Source organism: Molothrus aeneus, chromosome Z (assembly GCF_037042795.1).
Source record: "Molothrus aeneus isolate 106 chromosome Z, BPBGC_Maene_1.0, whole genome shotgun sequence".
Lineage (NCBI taxonomy): Eukaryota > Metazoa > Chordata > Aves > Passeriformes > Icteridae > Molothrus > Molothrus aeneus.
In genome coordinates, this window is record NC_089680.1 from 27423150 (window position 1) to 27438184 (window position 15035).

Genomic DNA, 15035 nt, shown 5'->3' on the forward strand with positions numbered 1-15035 from the left:
AGTAAAAAACCCCTCTATCTGCTTGACCCCATTAAAAACCAAGAATAAAGTTGGTACTTCTCAAAGAAGATCTTCAATATTTGCTTAAAAATATGAAAGGAACAAATAGGAGAAACATTTCCAGTAATTATTTCTTAATTACAAAAATATTTACTTATGAAGGCTGAAGCAATGAGTCATCAGTTAAGGAATACATGCATGCCAAACTTTACTGGGTTTTATTTGCATAATATATGAAGTTTGATCTGCTGAAAATGTATTCATCTGTAAGGGTGTATCTTTTCTTATATAGTGATCAGATTATTAATTAAAGGCCAGCTAGAAAAGTATTTCAAAGCTGAAACTGTGTGTACCAAAGGCAGATTTTTTTTCTTCTCAACATCATAAGCTCCAGAAAATACAAGTAAAGGAGGAAGAATATAATTCATAATCAAATGGTCACTACTGTATTTTGCTTAAATGCAGAAAAATAAGTATGAGAAAATAAATTATAATAGAAATCAAGATGATGCATACTAAAAATGACTAGGTGTCACAAATATGTAAGTAATATAAGGTCAGTGGGGAAGAAAACCTTCTCCCACCATAAGAGAATATCAGGTGCTTGTGACCACCTGATGAACCTGAATGTACATAAGTATATGAGACCAGATAAGATGCATCCCACAGACCTGAAGAAACTGGCTGATGCAGTAGCCAAACCACTCGAACAGGCATGGCAGTTAGGTGAAGTCCCAGGTGACTGGGAAAGAGGAGACATTGTATCCATTTTTTAAAAGCGTAGGAAAGAGCACATTGGGAAGTACCAGCCTGTCAGCCCCAGCTCTATGCCTGGGAAGATCATGGAACTGATCTTCCTACAAGCTGTGCTAAGGCACATGGAGGACAGGGAGGTGATTTGAAAAAATCAGCACTGCTTCAAGAAGTACAAGTCTTGACAGAATAATGTATTGGTCTCTTACAATGGAGTGTCTCCATCAGTGGAAAAGGAAGAGCTATCGATGAAATGTGTCTGAGTTTCTTAAGGTCTTTTACATGGTGCCCCTAGAACAGCCTTCCCTCTAAAGTGGAAATACATGGTTAGATAGATGGATGGTTGATTCTATAGGGAATTGACTGGGGGATCTCATCCAGAGAATAGTGGTCAATGTCCAAAGGTACATCAGTAAGAAGTGGTGTTCCTCAGGGGTCCTTCCTGGGATCACTACTGTTTCCTACCTTTATTTCTGTCATAGACAAAGGGATTGAGTGCAGTCTCAGCAAGTTTATTGACAACACCAAGCTGAGTGGTACAGTTGACAAACCTGAGAGAGGATGCCATACAGACAGACTTTGACAGACTTAAGAAACGGGCCCACAAAAACATCATGATACTCAACAAATTTAAACGCAAAGTCATATATCTGGGTCTATCCACTCAATGTGTGTAAAGAGAGATTGCCAGAGAGGAATGAGGCAAAAAATTAGTTGAGCATTTAAATTTGTTGAGCCTTCTCCTCATGTGTTTTTATCGCTTTGCTGATTAGGGGGTGGGGGTTACACTTTACTTTTCCTTCTCTTCCGCTTCTGGTTGACATGCCTTCAGAAGTACTTATTATACTTTATATATCTTGCCAAGCTCAGGGCTGGGTCTTTCTTAGCTGTAATTACAAATGCTGCTTATCTAAACATTTACATTTTTTGAAGTTGTAGAGGAGATAACAATTTTACCCCTAGAAAGCTATATTATAATTTCATCAAGTACTTTTTGGTGGCAACAGGATTTTTCTTTTTAGAAATACTTCTGTTCCTGAATATCAGAGAAGAGGTTCATTAATTGTGTGCAACACAAAACAGCAACGAGCAAGACATTTCTAAATAGTTCATATTTGCTCCTCATTACACAGAAAATGCAGAACACTCTTGTCCCAGGTTATCCTAGGGGCCTGTGAGAAAGAGGGCTTTCCTCTGCCAACAGTTGTACTGAAATCACTGAACAGCACAAAATTTTCTGGTTAAACATCTAGACTTTTACAATGATGGGTAGGCTAAGTGGGAGTAATCTCATAGAAATTCAACACCTAACACTTCTGGTGTCAAGTGTAGACCTATGAGTGAAACATTTAGGCTAATTGCACATCATGTGCTAAAATGAGATACCCAAGAAGTACATCCAAAACTGACAACATGATGAGTAGGGGATGATTTAAATTCAGTAGGGACAATAGATTCCCTACTAAATCTGTCTTGATTTAGAAGGGCAGAAACACTAAGGGAAGTCTTAGATTCTGTTTTGCAACTAATACGGTCAGCTACAAATAGCTAGTTCTAGATAACCATTTAGTCAGTTTGCAATAAATGGGTTGGAATTTTCTTTAACTAACATATGTGTTTGACATATTCTATACATACAGGTAGGTATCACCTCCTAAAGGTAATGTAAGTCAGTTCTTCCAGCTACTTAATTGACTTGGTATAAGTGATTGTGATTTTGGTTTGCTGCGGTGGCATTCTGAGCATCTATGTGTCCAGTGTGGTATAAAACTATCAGCCTTTATACACCATGACAGTGAAACTTAATTTCTGGGGAAAAAATAGGAGTCTGTATCTCCTCACACTTACATATCTGTTATGTTCAACATACACAGAATGACATATTCTACATATCAGATAGAAATGATAATGTAAGAAAAAAGCTAAGACTGAAAAATAAAGGCTGAATGATATATGACCTTACAATATTGAGTAAAAACATTCTTGGATATCAGTAGAATTTCATATGAGTAAGGGATTAAGAGGATTTCTTTCTCAAGAGAATGAGTCTGTGTCTGGTGACAGAATTGGTCCATTATTTCTATTGTTTTCATCATGCCTTTATTTTAAAATGGTTTTTAGTTACCTGCATTTAAGGGGATTAGCAGAGAATAAAAAAAAGGAGAATTAAGAAATTTCATACTGCTCTATGGGATATAGACTAGAAATTGAAAACATTTGTAGAATTTTATCAGACATATTCAGGAACCTTTTAATTCACATTGTTGGTTTTCTCACATAAAAGGCTTTGCAATAAAATCTCTCTAGGAATATTGCTAACTAAATGGTAGTAGTTTACTAACTAAATGGCAAAACAAAAATAAATAGGGCTTTAGCTTTTCAATACAAGATGCAGACCTGAGTTATGAGTTATCCTTAATAACTTAAGGCCCTGCCATGTGTTAACTTGTGGAGATCATACAGTTGCAAATGTTACCATCTGCTTTAAAACTATTACATCAGAAAAGTCAATGTAATCAGCTCTCTGATATATCACATCTTGCATATATCTAGATCTAATTAAAGAAAGCACCATTTGTTGTAGGATCAACTTGCTGATAAAAGTAATGTAAATCCTCAACTGTAAACTCAAACTGCTGCAGGAACCAGAGTGTACTCTGACGACACCTCTCCTTTTTGCTATCCTTGACTCTCCTAAGCTGAGCATTATCAACACTTCTCTGTTCCTTAGGTTTTTTTGTCCTGTTGCCTTTACAAGGTTTCTGAGGAGGATGGATTACTCAGTGTTAGGATGACTATGCCTAGCTCTTTCTGTGGTGCATTATTAGAGGATGAAATAATCCAATCCAATTTTGGTTTTGTTTTCTTTTTTTTTTTTTTTTTTTTTCCTAGTGTATTATCTGGGTTTGGGGTTTTCTTTGGCTTGGGTTGATTTGGGGTTTTTTTTAGCCATTTTTTATAATATTTCAGACATCTTTTACACTCACATATTAGAAGCCACTCTTTTCTACAGAACTTGCTCTTCGATGTTTTGGGGGACACCTTCCAGCTGCAAACCCACAGACTGTAAGTGGAGATGCTTTTTCATTTACTGTGAGCAGCTTCCTGAGGCAGTGGAAGTCATCAAATGCCATTGCAATATGGGAATACACAGTGCTCAAAGTACACACCCTGACAGTGGTAAGGGAGCCATCCAGTGGGCTCTAGTGAGACACACAGTCATAAGAAGTTAAAATTGACTAATCACCGGGGAGTTTCTGTCTTACTTTTTGTCTTTGTTGTGGATAACTAATTTTCCTTGAAATGTAAAAATCTCTGAAGATCAGGTATGGAGCTGCACTTTCTAAATACTCATTCTAAATACTCTAATTAAGCTTTGAACACCAAGCTCAGGGGTATTTTTCAGTTTATATAATAGAAAGTGATGAATAAAATAATGAATAAGGTTGGAAGTCATTTAATTAATCCTTTGCTATCTATTTGAAAGACAGTTTAATCCTAATGGTTTTGATGATATTTTAACTGAATTTAAATTTCCAAATTCTTATTAAAGATTTCTTTAGATTCTTTTGAAAGATTCTTACAGCTCATTTATGGATGATTTTTCTATGATACACTCACTTTACCAGAGGAAACTAAAAAATAATGGAAATTATGACTTCTAATGCTTACAGCAACTGAAGGTCTGCAATCCAGAAAAATTTACATTATAGCTCAAGGAATAAGTAGAAATCACCACTCCTTTCTAATCTTGGAGAAAATACTAATTGCAAGGAAGATTAATTTTTATCTTTATTGCAAATAATCTAGCACATAGTACCTTTTTTTCCTAAAAATTTAACTCATCCAAAATTGATCAGGGATCAATCTTCAGTAAAAATGCTTGACATTGTTCCTTGACAAAGAATGTCTTAAATAGTTGCAAGATGAGATATAATCACAAAAAAAGAAGCAGCGAGCAACTATCAATTGAAAAAGTAAGAAGAATGCACAATACCAGAGATGGATTTCAAATTTTTGTTGCTCCCTGTATGGTATAATAGTATAATAGTATGGTATCATTTCTGAGGCTTGCTTCTCTTCTGATCACCACTCAAGTCTGTAATTTAGCACAGAATCTTTTGTTGAAGTTCATCTGACATAACTGTAAATATAGTTTATTAAGTAGGCCTGTATTAAACTTTTTATCTCAGGCAACTCCAAGAACATCAAGAGTTTTTATTCACATTTTCATAAATGATAAGCAAATCAAATTTTCAATTATCTTAATAAGTAGTCTAGGTATGTATGCAAAACCTGCTGAGTTTAGCTAAGTTAGAATATCAAATAATCAATGTAGTTCCACAATGAGCAAAAAATAGATTGCAATCATATTCAAAAAATGTCATATTCCTGTGTTACAAATACAATATGAAATATAGATTATACTACGTGTTACTTCACTGTCTATTTGCTACAAAATTTGAGGTCTTTCAGGATGTTTTAATCGCTCTTTTAATTTTGTTTATTTCTTTTACTACTGTGTCTGAAGGCCCATAAGTTTCTTACAAGCCTGAAACAAATGCACATACAAATTTGGGTACTTCATAGGCAGGAGCTCCAGTAGCTCAGGATATAATTTCTTAATGCTGTAGTATACAAAGGCTGCCTCTGATTAACATAGCATTGCAAAGCCTTACTTAATTTTTGTCAACAATTTAGTCTTGCGAATTTTGCCATACAGGTCTATGCAAATTTGCCTGTCGGAACAATAAAAGCCCTGCTAAAATTTGTCTTTCTGTAAAACTGTTGCAATCGGGTTTTTTTTACTGTCGCAGTTGATTGTAGGACTATTTTGTAAGAACTCCCCTATTTAATGAAAATGTGTTTTCTGGTTGTTTCATTCAAAATACAGTTATTTTATATTTCAGAGAGAAAGAAAGAGTGGATTAGAGAATTCTCTGTATAGTTATTCTAGTACTAATAATTCATTTTCATTGAGAATAAAGCAGTTGAAAATAATGAATGTCAGGAGAAAAACCTCCTTTTTCAGCTTTTTACTGACTTGTAATTTGGCGATGGTTGGCTGGTAAGTGAGTGGATGCTGTTCTTAAATGCAGTTTGTCTCCAATTCTTTACAAGACCAGCACAATTCATGCTACTGTTTGGAAAAAAGGTTTTCAGACCTGTTATAGTATGCTCTGCATGATGCATTTCCTGATAATTCAAAACAAGTGTAGAATGGTTTCTCCTTTTTCATGGTGATTTTATTCCTTAGCCTCATTATTTTCTAGTTTTCTGTTTCTTTTTTTTTTTTTTTTCTGGGGTGGGGGGTGGTGGTGTGTAGGGGCAGGAGGCGGGCTAGGGAGAGTAGCTTTGGCTACAGGAATACAGTTCCTTGCCAGTGCTGGGCTATTTTGTACGTTGAGGGAGGAAAGATCAACAAATAGACCTTCTGTATTGATTCCCAAAAGAACTGAGAGGAAGTAAGTAGTCCAAAACGTATTCTTCCTGCATCTCTTTGCAAAGGTCTGGGGGAGGTGATGAAGTCTGCTTTTGAAATGTAATAACAGTTTAAAAAATGGTAATTAAGAACATAAAGTACTGAAACTGATAAACAAACTATGACTGTTCTGACATAGACAATATTTCATTAATATATTTTTACTACTAGAAATACACCGGAATGTTTTATGATTGACAGCTACTGTATGAGCAGCTACACTATATAAACTAGACTAGATGAGAATGTAGATGAGAAAACTATATGAACTCTAGATGAGAATGTCAAGCAGTTCCTTCTTCCAGCATCTACAGAAAAAAGGGTCTTACCATCTCAGGTTTCAGTGTCCTTATCATCTTCCCATTCTCCTGCTAAAAAAAAAGCCAAATAGCTGATCTTTTCTTAGACTTCTGGTTATGAGACAGCACCGAGCTATACTTGAGTCATGTTTGCTGAACTAATCAGTTACTGGCCAATACAAAACATTTTCAAAGGGAACCCTGAGAAAGAGACACTTTATTTTTGAGATTAAATTTTCAGCCGATGAAATCACATTCCAGTTAACTACCGACTTTCAAAGTAAATTGTTTTCAAAGCATAAGGTAAAATTCTTTCAGGTTTTACAATTGCATCTGACCTGCCTCGACAAGTCTTTAGTGCCATATTTTCATGTTTTGGTCATTCTCTTATATTAAAAACCATTCAAACAGAAGTGAATTCAACTACAGTCTTCATTGTGTAGCTAAAGTGGCAAGGGATCAAGAAGCAGAACTGTTACTAGGAGATCTGAGAAACAGTAATTCACAGTAGCCCTAAAGCCTTTCTGAGTCTGCCTCTGCCAACACTAGCAGGTTTCAAATGAAAAACCTCAGAGCCACTGTTTTCCAAATGCCAACTTCTTAGCTGTGTTACCCCACACTGGTTGATCTGGCCAAGAAAATTATTGTCCTTATTTTTCAATTTTGTCAGGCATTACTAGTGTGCATCACCTTGGTAAAAGTGTGATTCGTGATTTGCCCTATTTAAGACCGAAGTAAGAGCAGAATTTAAAATATTTGTGTTCTAATGCGTGTGGAAGCACAACATTCAAACCTAAGGAAACTGATAGTGGCAGTACTACTACCTTAAGCAGTAGTTGTATTTACCCATTTTAAATGTAGTTGAAATTTACAGTTCAGCAGTAGAATGTGGAGGATGGTGAGGCAGATCTCCCATTAAGGACAACAGAGTTCATTACCACCACATTTTTAATAGAAGTCACCTTGTTAATATCATTATTTTCTTTGTGCAAGACAAAAACAGTCTAAATGCCAGCAATAAGGTCATTCTTCCTAACCACAGAAAAGGATGGTGTTGTATCCCCCAAGGAGGAGGGGACTAGCCAAAAAGCATTTTAACTTCACTATTATATCTCAGGTTATAACTGATATTGCAATCTCTCTGTCTTAATCCCCCCCAAAATACCTTCATCAGAATGCCATCTGCTCTCAATGATAGTTAAGTAACTCATATAGTAGAGTTATGTAAAAAAATATTGACCATTTATAAATTAACAATTCAGTGTAGAACCAATAACCTTCTTTGTTTTCCAAAAGCATATCCCACTCTGATTAGGTGTATGATTTGGTATAACAGTGCAATTATACTAGTATATGTGATGCAAGTGCAAGTATACTGGTATATACAGTATACTAGTATATATATATATATACATACTAGTATAATTGCTGATCTCCTATCAGCATTAGATAAACAGCAGCTCTGCTGTTTGTTGGTGATGATGCCACAAAACTGCCCACAGATTAGCTAGTTTGGGTAGGAGTGGGAGAATCACTTGTCAGCAAATTACCTTATCCTTATAGTTAATAAATACATAATTATTAGAGCTGTTAAAAGAGTAAACACATTCACTTGTGTTTATTGAATGATTAAGGTTCTGTAATCAGAACTTGGACCTCACTGAAATGTTATTCCAACAGAGTTTGTTTAGATGTTTGTTTAAGGTCAGACATTACAGGAAAGTACAACAAAGGATAGAGAGACTAAGATTTCAGGCAAGAAAGAATGGGGCTTATAGTGCATTTCCTTGTCTGGCATGGTCTCTCCTGTGGAGCATTGTACTTTTTCCGGATTTTAGTACATTTTAAATTTTAAGGGGAAGCATAAAGAGTGAAAGTTCTTCTGGGTTAAATTACTAGAAACGGAGTGTCTATTATGTCTCTAATATCATAACCAGAATCTATTGCTCAGCTGATTCCTTCCATTTTCGTGGTTGTTATGTATTTGCACAGGTAGTTCATAAACTTCAGCAATCCAGCATGGTAAATTCCTAGTCCTATGAAATTCAATTTGATAGTCAACTTCAAGCCTTACTACTAGGTTTAGGGTATTGCCAAACGGAAGCTGGAAAATTCCGACAAAGATATAGATTAATCTTTTTAAATAAAAAGAGTTCATCATCATAAATTAAAAAATTGAACAGGATGAAAAGACAAAACAAAACACAATTATAGCATCTGTTTGTCCATAAAAACACCATGCCCTTCCATAAAGACTACAGGACTGGAGCCCAAGAGAGGCAAACCTCAGTGCAAAGCTAAATATACTGTCACTGAGGTTTGCAGAAAGTTTATAGTAAGAATACTGTGTAACTGTGTTTCTAAATTGTCAATTCAAAGTCATCAAAGCCTTAAATATGTTTTGAGTAATCAAGATGAAAGCTGTGTAAAGTTGAGCTCATTTTCCTGATCTTTGCCACATATCAGAAATTACTGTAACAGACTTAAGACAATTATATGTAGCTTAAATACTGAAATTAAAGCAAAACCACAGTTAAATATGGGTAATAAGACAAAACACATTAATCTAGTTGTTTTATAGCAAACCAATTTTTTTTTAATGTTTCTTTAAGGAAAATTGCGTCATGGCCTTGAGCGCATCAGCAGGTTCTAATTGCCATGAGAAGCCTGTAACCCTCTTTCACTTTATGCCTCTTGTATGAACTCTTCCCCTCACTGAGTGGCTGTTTTTATTTAAGGCTAAATCAGTTTCCCTTGCCAAAAATGCAACCCTTGTTACTAACCTTGACAAGTTACTAACATGTCCGTTTGTAACTCGTTACTCCAAATGTCTGTAATGAGTCCCTCAAAAATGTATCTCAACTTTTAAATAAAAATAAATGTAAATCCTCTGCATTTCTTATGTCTATTTCACAGTCATACTAACTTAAATTGAACAAATTTTCTTAAGTATAACAAATAGCTTAATGAAGACTCATGACAGAGGTTTGTGGTAAATAATTTTTCTCTGTTTCTCTGAAGAAAAGAAAAAGATGCATTTAGAAAGGGAAGATCAGGTTTACTTCAGTAGAGTTTGCCTAAGTACAGTACAATTAGAAGACTGACAACTACTAATTTGATAGCAAATTTCAGTTGCCTTCTAGCATGCATGAACCTGCTGTTAAACTCACCAATTCTTTGGGGTCTGAATTTCTATCAATAACAATTTCTGCATTACAGTAAAGGCAGACAAAGTTTCTAATTTTAAACTTCTTTTTTTTTACAATTAGGATCATATATGAAACTTTGTAACACAATGCTGGCAAACACTTTATCTATGTCCACAGTTAAAACCTTCTAAACGTATTCACTTTTATATAGTACACATATACCTAAATATTGCCAATCACCTCATCTATTAAAACTAAGTTCCAAAAATTATTTGGGGTTGAAGTTCTTTCTAGCTTATTGCCAGTGACTTGTTATGTTTCATTAGAACAAAAAACATATAAATTACTTTATTTCAAAAAGTCAACAGTCAACTAAAAAAAGTCAACTAAAATGAAAAGTCAACTAAAATGTCAAAATCAATCCTGATTGACGCATTCACAAGACACTTTGCTTTGCTTTGCTTTGCTTTGCTTTGCTTTGCTTTGGAATTCATCCTCTAAAGTATTTATTCTCTGATAGATATGGAAAACCTGTTAAAACCTTACTGTTTAGCTGTGAGAATGCACACAGATGTCAGACATACCATGGAGCTTCAATTATGCATTAGAAAAAGCAGAGAAATGTGTGTAGGAATCTGGGAGTCATAAGTTAGAATTATGGATTTGCCTGGTATTTGCTAAGTAATTTTTCTGTCTGTAGTTTATTTAAAATATACACAATGAGCTTTGTATCTACATTTATGAAACTGATTCAGAACAGACTGTGAGTGTTATTGCAAGCTATACCAATGCAGGCAATGTCACTGTTTACAATACCCCACCTTCAGCTATCCTGCTTTTTTACAATTCTAGCATGAGGAGTAGGTATGGATTTTCACCAAATCAGTATGTTTGGAGCACGATACATACTCAATTTTATATCTTGGAAAGGTGTACATGTATGAATACAATGAGAGTTAAGGAGCTGAATTTATGGTTTTAGTACAGACAGTGATGCTGTCATCACTGATTTGCACAGATTCTGACTGTTGTCAGAATGAATTTTTCAGTTACCTCTAAAAAAGTAGATAATACTGAAAACACTGGACACAGAATGAAGAAGACATTGTAGAACTCTTACAGTAAATTAGTCTACCAACAAAGAGATCACTCAAGGCTGATACTTGAGGATTTATTTCAATGTCCTTCTGAAAGGAAAATTCCATAAGAAAAAAAGTTCTATTCTCATCCAAAGTGTTTATATCCCATTTCCATGTCCTTGGGGGTTCTCCCAAAAGCATTTTTCCCTGGTATAAATTCCTCTTACAGAATAGGTCCGCCAGCAGTTATCATAGAGTAACTGAGGTGGGAAGAGACCTCCAGAAATCACTTAGTCAGCTCTGTTGTCCAAGGCAGGCTGAACACAAATTTTACTCAAAAAATTTTACACAATTTTTTGCTTGTTACGAACACCATCACTTTTTGGCTAATTCACAGCTGACTTGGCGATCCATTGGACCATCAGTAAATCTTAGAGTTCTTTTCACCTAGTGCAAGAACTGAGGTTTGTGAGGCTACACTTTGTAAACTTCAGTTTCATCAACCGTGTTGTGTTTGCATGGCCTGGTTTTGGTAGCAGGGGGATGTGTGTGTGTGGTGTGTATATGTGCGGATTGCAGGGCTTGCTTCTGTGAGAAGCTGCTGGCAGCTTCTTCCATGCCCAGCCAAGCCAATCCCTGGTGGCTTGAAAGACTGACTTGCACCTAGCCAAGGCTGGGCAAAGTAGAAATGGTGGTAATACCTCTGTGATAAGAGATTTAAGAAGAAATGGAGACAAAAAACTGTTGCACAGTTTTAATATCAGCCAGAGAAGAGTAGAGTGGAACTTGTGAGAACAACTCTACAGACACTGACATCAGTGAAGAAGAAGAGGGAGGAGGTGCTCCAAGTACTGGAGCTGAGATTCCTCTGCAGGCCATGGTGCAGACCCTTGTGAGAGAGCCCTGCCCCTGCAGCCCATGGAGATCCATGGGGATCCATCTGCAGCCCATGGAGGAGCCCATGCTGCAGTGGATGGATACCTGGGAGGAGGCTGCAATCCTATGGGAAACCTATGGAAAGAGGGGCCCTGCTCCCAGGCTGGAGCAGCCTGCCCTTGGAGGACTGCACCCTGTGGAAGAGTGACCCACACTGCAGCACTCCAGGGATGACTGTTGCCTATGGGATGGACTCACTCTGGAGAAGTTCATGGAGATCTGTCTCCATGGGAGGGGAGCCCAAAGTGCAGCAGGGGAAGGACTCCTCTCCCTGAGCAGTGGGAGAAGCCACAGGTCATGGACTGACCATAACCCCCATTCCCATTCTCCTTGCAGGGTAGGATGTAGAGCTGGGAAGGAGCAAAGGGGGGAAGGCTTTTTTAAGGTGTTTATTTTACTTCTCATTATCCTGCCCTAATTTTATTAGTAACAAAAATGTACTTCTCTTTGCTTCCCCATATTTTGTACCTTTTAGCTATCCTTTTTCCCTTTTCTTGTGTGTATTTCTTCTCTATACTTCTTTTAGGTCTCATCTGTTCTGTTTCTCTTAGTTGGTGAGCAGCAGCAGTGGCACACAAGGTCAGTCCAGGTATGAGGGACAAATTGGGCTCTATAAGGGGATTGCCAAGCTCACAAACACCCAACAGCATCCCAGAGCCCAATGAGGACTGGAAAGCCCCCAAAGACAGTCAGGCATGGTGGTGGGTGAGGTAAAGTGAGATGGCCTGCTATTGAATCAGCAACTGTGGTGAAATCACTCTCCTAGGACTGACACGTGTCCCATCCCAAAATTGCTTCAGGTACTATACTGAGATATCCACCCCCAAGGTAAGACCACCTGCACTGATTAAGACATATGATTAAAGTCACTCTTCATGTAAAATTGAAGAAGTAGTACAAAAGTGAGTCAAGAATGAGAAGTTAGGGAAGATTCCATTGCAAATTCAGTCAATAGGCCAAACCTGTGGTCTCCCCCTTAGGGATGCCAATTGGGTAAGAGCTGTACTCTAATGCATGCTGAATCATCATCTCAAGTTAGCTTTTATTAGGGATTAAAGTTTGTTAGTATACTGTTTTGAATTACTATATTGCTTTAATTATGTTTTTGCAGTCAGATGCTATCATCAGGAACCCTTGAACCTGTCATAATTATATAAATAAATAGAGTTATTCTGTAAATGAGAAACATGAGTCCTTCAAGGGCACTGGCAGTCACTTGCAGTGGGTAAAGGTAAGAAGACCCAGGACAGGGTGTCTCTCTTTGGTCTGTGACCCTAAACAAGTCAGTTGAACCACCCTCCAATCTGGTGAATGGCTCAGTGAAGGGTCCCCATAATGAGACACTGACAGACTGGTCAGGCACAAGGGTCTCAGCTTTCCTGGGGCATGGACAGACTAATCAAACATTAGGGGTTTGAGAAAATCTCCCTTTTCATGTGACAAGTGCCACACTGAAACTTGGTGGGACAAATCTTATGGCTGCAGTCTAACTACTGATGGCTACAGGCTCTCCAGAAGAGACAGGTGAGGAAAGAGAGAGGCAGAGGGGTGGCCCTCTACATCAGGAGGTAGACTGAGTGTGAAGAGCTGTCTCTGAAGAGCAGCCATGAGCAGGGCAAATGCCTGTGGCTAAGGATCAGGGACCAAAGCAACAAAGGGAACCTTGTGGATGGTTTAAGTGCAGACCCCTGATCAAAGGGACTCTATTGATGAAGCCTTCTTGCTCCAGCCACAGGAGCCATCATCATGCTCACAGGCTCTTGTCCTGCAGGGGCACTTCAACCATCCCAAACTCTGCTGGGAAAGCAGCATAGCAAGCTGCAGGCAAGCCAGGAGACTCTTGGAAAGCATGAGGGATACTTTCTGGAGCAAAGGAATAGACAGCAGCCCTACCAGAGGGGATACAATCCTGGATCTGAAGGGCACCAGTGGAAGTGAGCTGATGTTGAACATCAGGGTTGGAAGAAGTCTGGGCTGCAGTGACCACACATTGCTGGAGTCTGCAGTCCTGAGGGGTATGGGCCAGGTGAGGAACAAAGTTAGGCCCCTGAACTTTAGGAAGGCAGACTTCCAGCTCTTCAAGGAGATAGCCAGTGAGATCCACTGGGAGACTTCCCTCAGGGACGAGGGAGTGGAACAGAGCTGGCAGATCTTTAAGGAAGTCTTCCACCAAGTGCAAGAGCTGGCAATCCCCAGGAGCAAGAAACTGGGCAAGGAAGACAAGGGAACAGCAGGGCTGAGTAGGGAACTGCTGGTCAGACTGAAGGGAAAGAAGCAAATGGACAAGCAGTTGAAGTTAGGATGGGTGGCCCAGGAAGAGCTTGAAGAGACCTGGAATTGATCTTGGCAAAGGACACAAAGAATAACAGGGAGGGCTTCTACAGGCACGTTAACCACAAAAGGAAGGCCAAAGAAGGTGACCCCCTCTGATAAATAAGGGTGGAAACTGGTAACAATGAATAAGGAGGAGGCTGAGGTACTCAACATCATTTTGCTTCAGTCTCCAAGGGCAACATTTCTTCCCAAACCTCTTGAGAGGATGGACAGTAGGACAGGAACTGAGGGAACAAAGTCCTTCCCACTGCAAGTAAAGATCAGATTCATGTTCACTAAAGGAACATGAGTGTACAGAGGTCTGTTGGGCCCAATGAGATGCAAACCAGAATCCTGAGGGAATGGCTGATGTATTTACCAAGCTGTTCTCCATGATATTTGAAAGTGTCTTGGAAGTCAGGTGAAATCCTGGGTAATAGGAAAGAGGAAAATATTGTACCCATCTTCAAAAATGGTAAAAAGGAGGACTCTGGGAAGTACCAGCTCACCTCTGTGTCTGGGATGATCATGGAACAGACCCTCCCGGAAGCTATGTTAAGGCACACATAGGACAGGGAGGTGATTTGGGACAGCCAGCACAGCTGCACCAAGGACAGATCCTGCCAGACCAAGCCAGTGACCTTCTGTGGTGGGTGACAGCATCGGTGGCCAAGGGAAGGGCAAAAGATGTCATATATCTGGACTTCTGTAAAGCCTTAGGCTCCCACAATATCCTCTTTCAAGGATGGAAGGAGATGAATTTGTTGAGTGGATTGTTAGGTGGATGAGAAATTGGTTGGATGGCGGCATCCAAAGGGTTGTGGCCAATGTGATGAGTAGTGTGTCTCAGAGGTCCATACGGGGACCAGTGCTATTTAACATTTTCATTATGACATAGACAAATGGATTGGATGCACCCTCAGCAAATTAGCAGGTGACACCAAGCTGAGTGATACAGTTGGCACACCTGAAACATGGGATGTCATCCAAAAGGCTCTGGAAAAGCTTGAGAAGTGGATCCTTA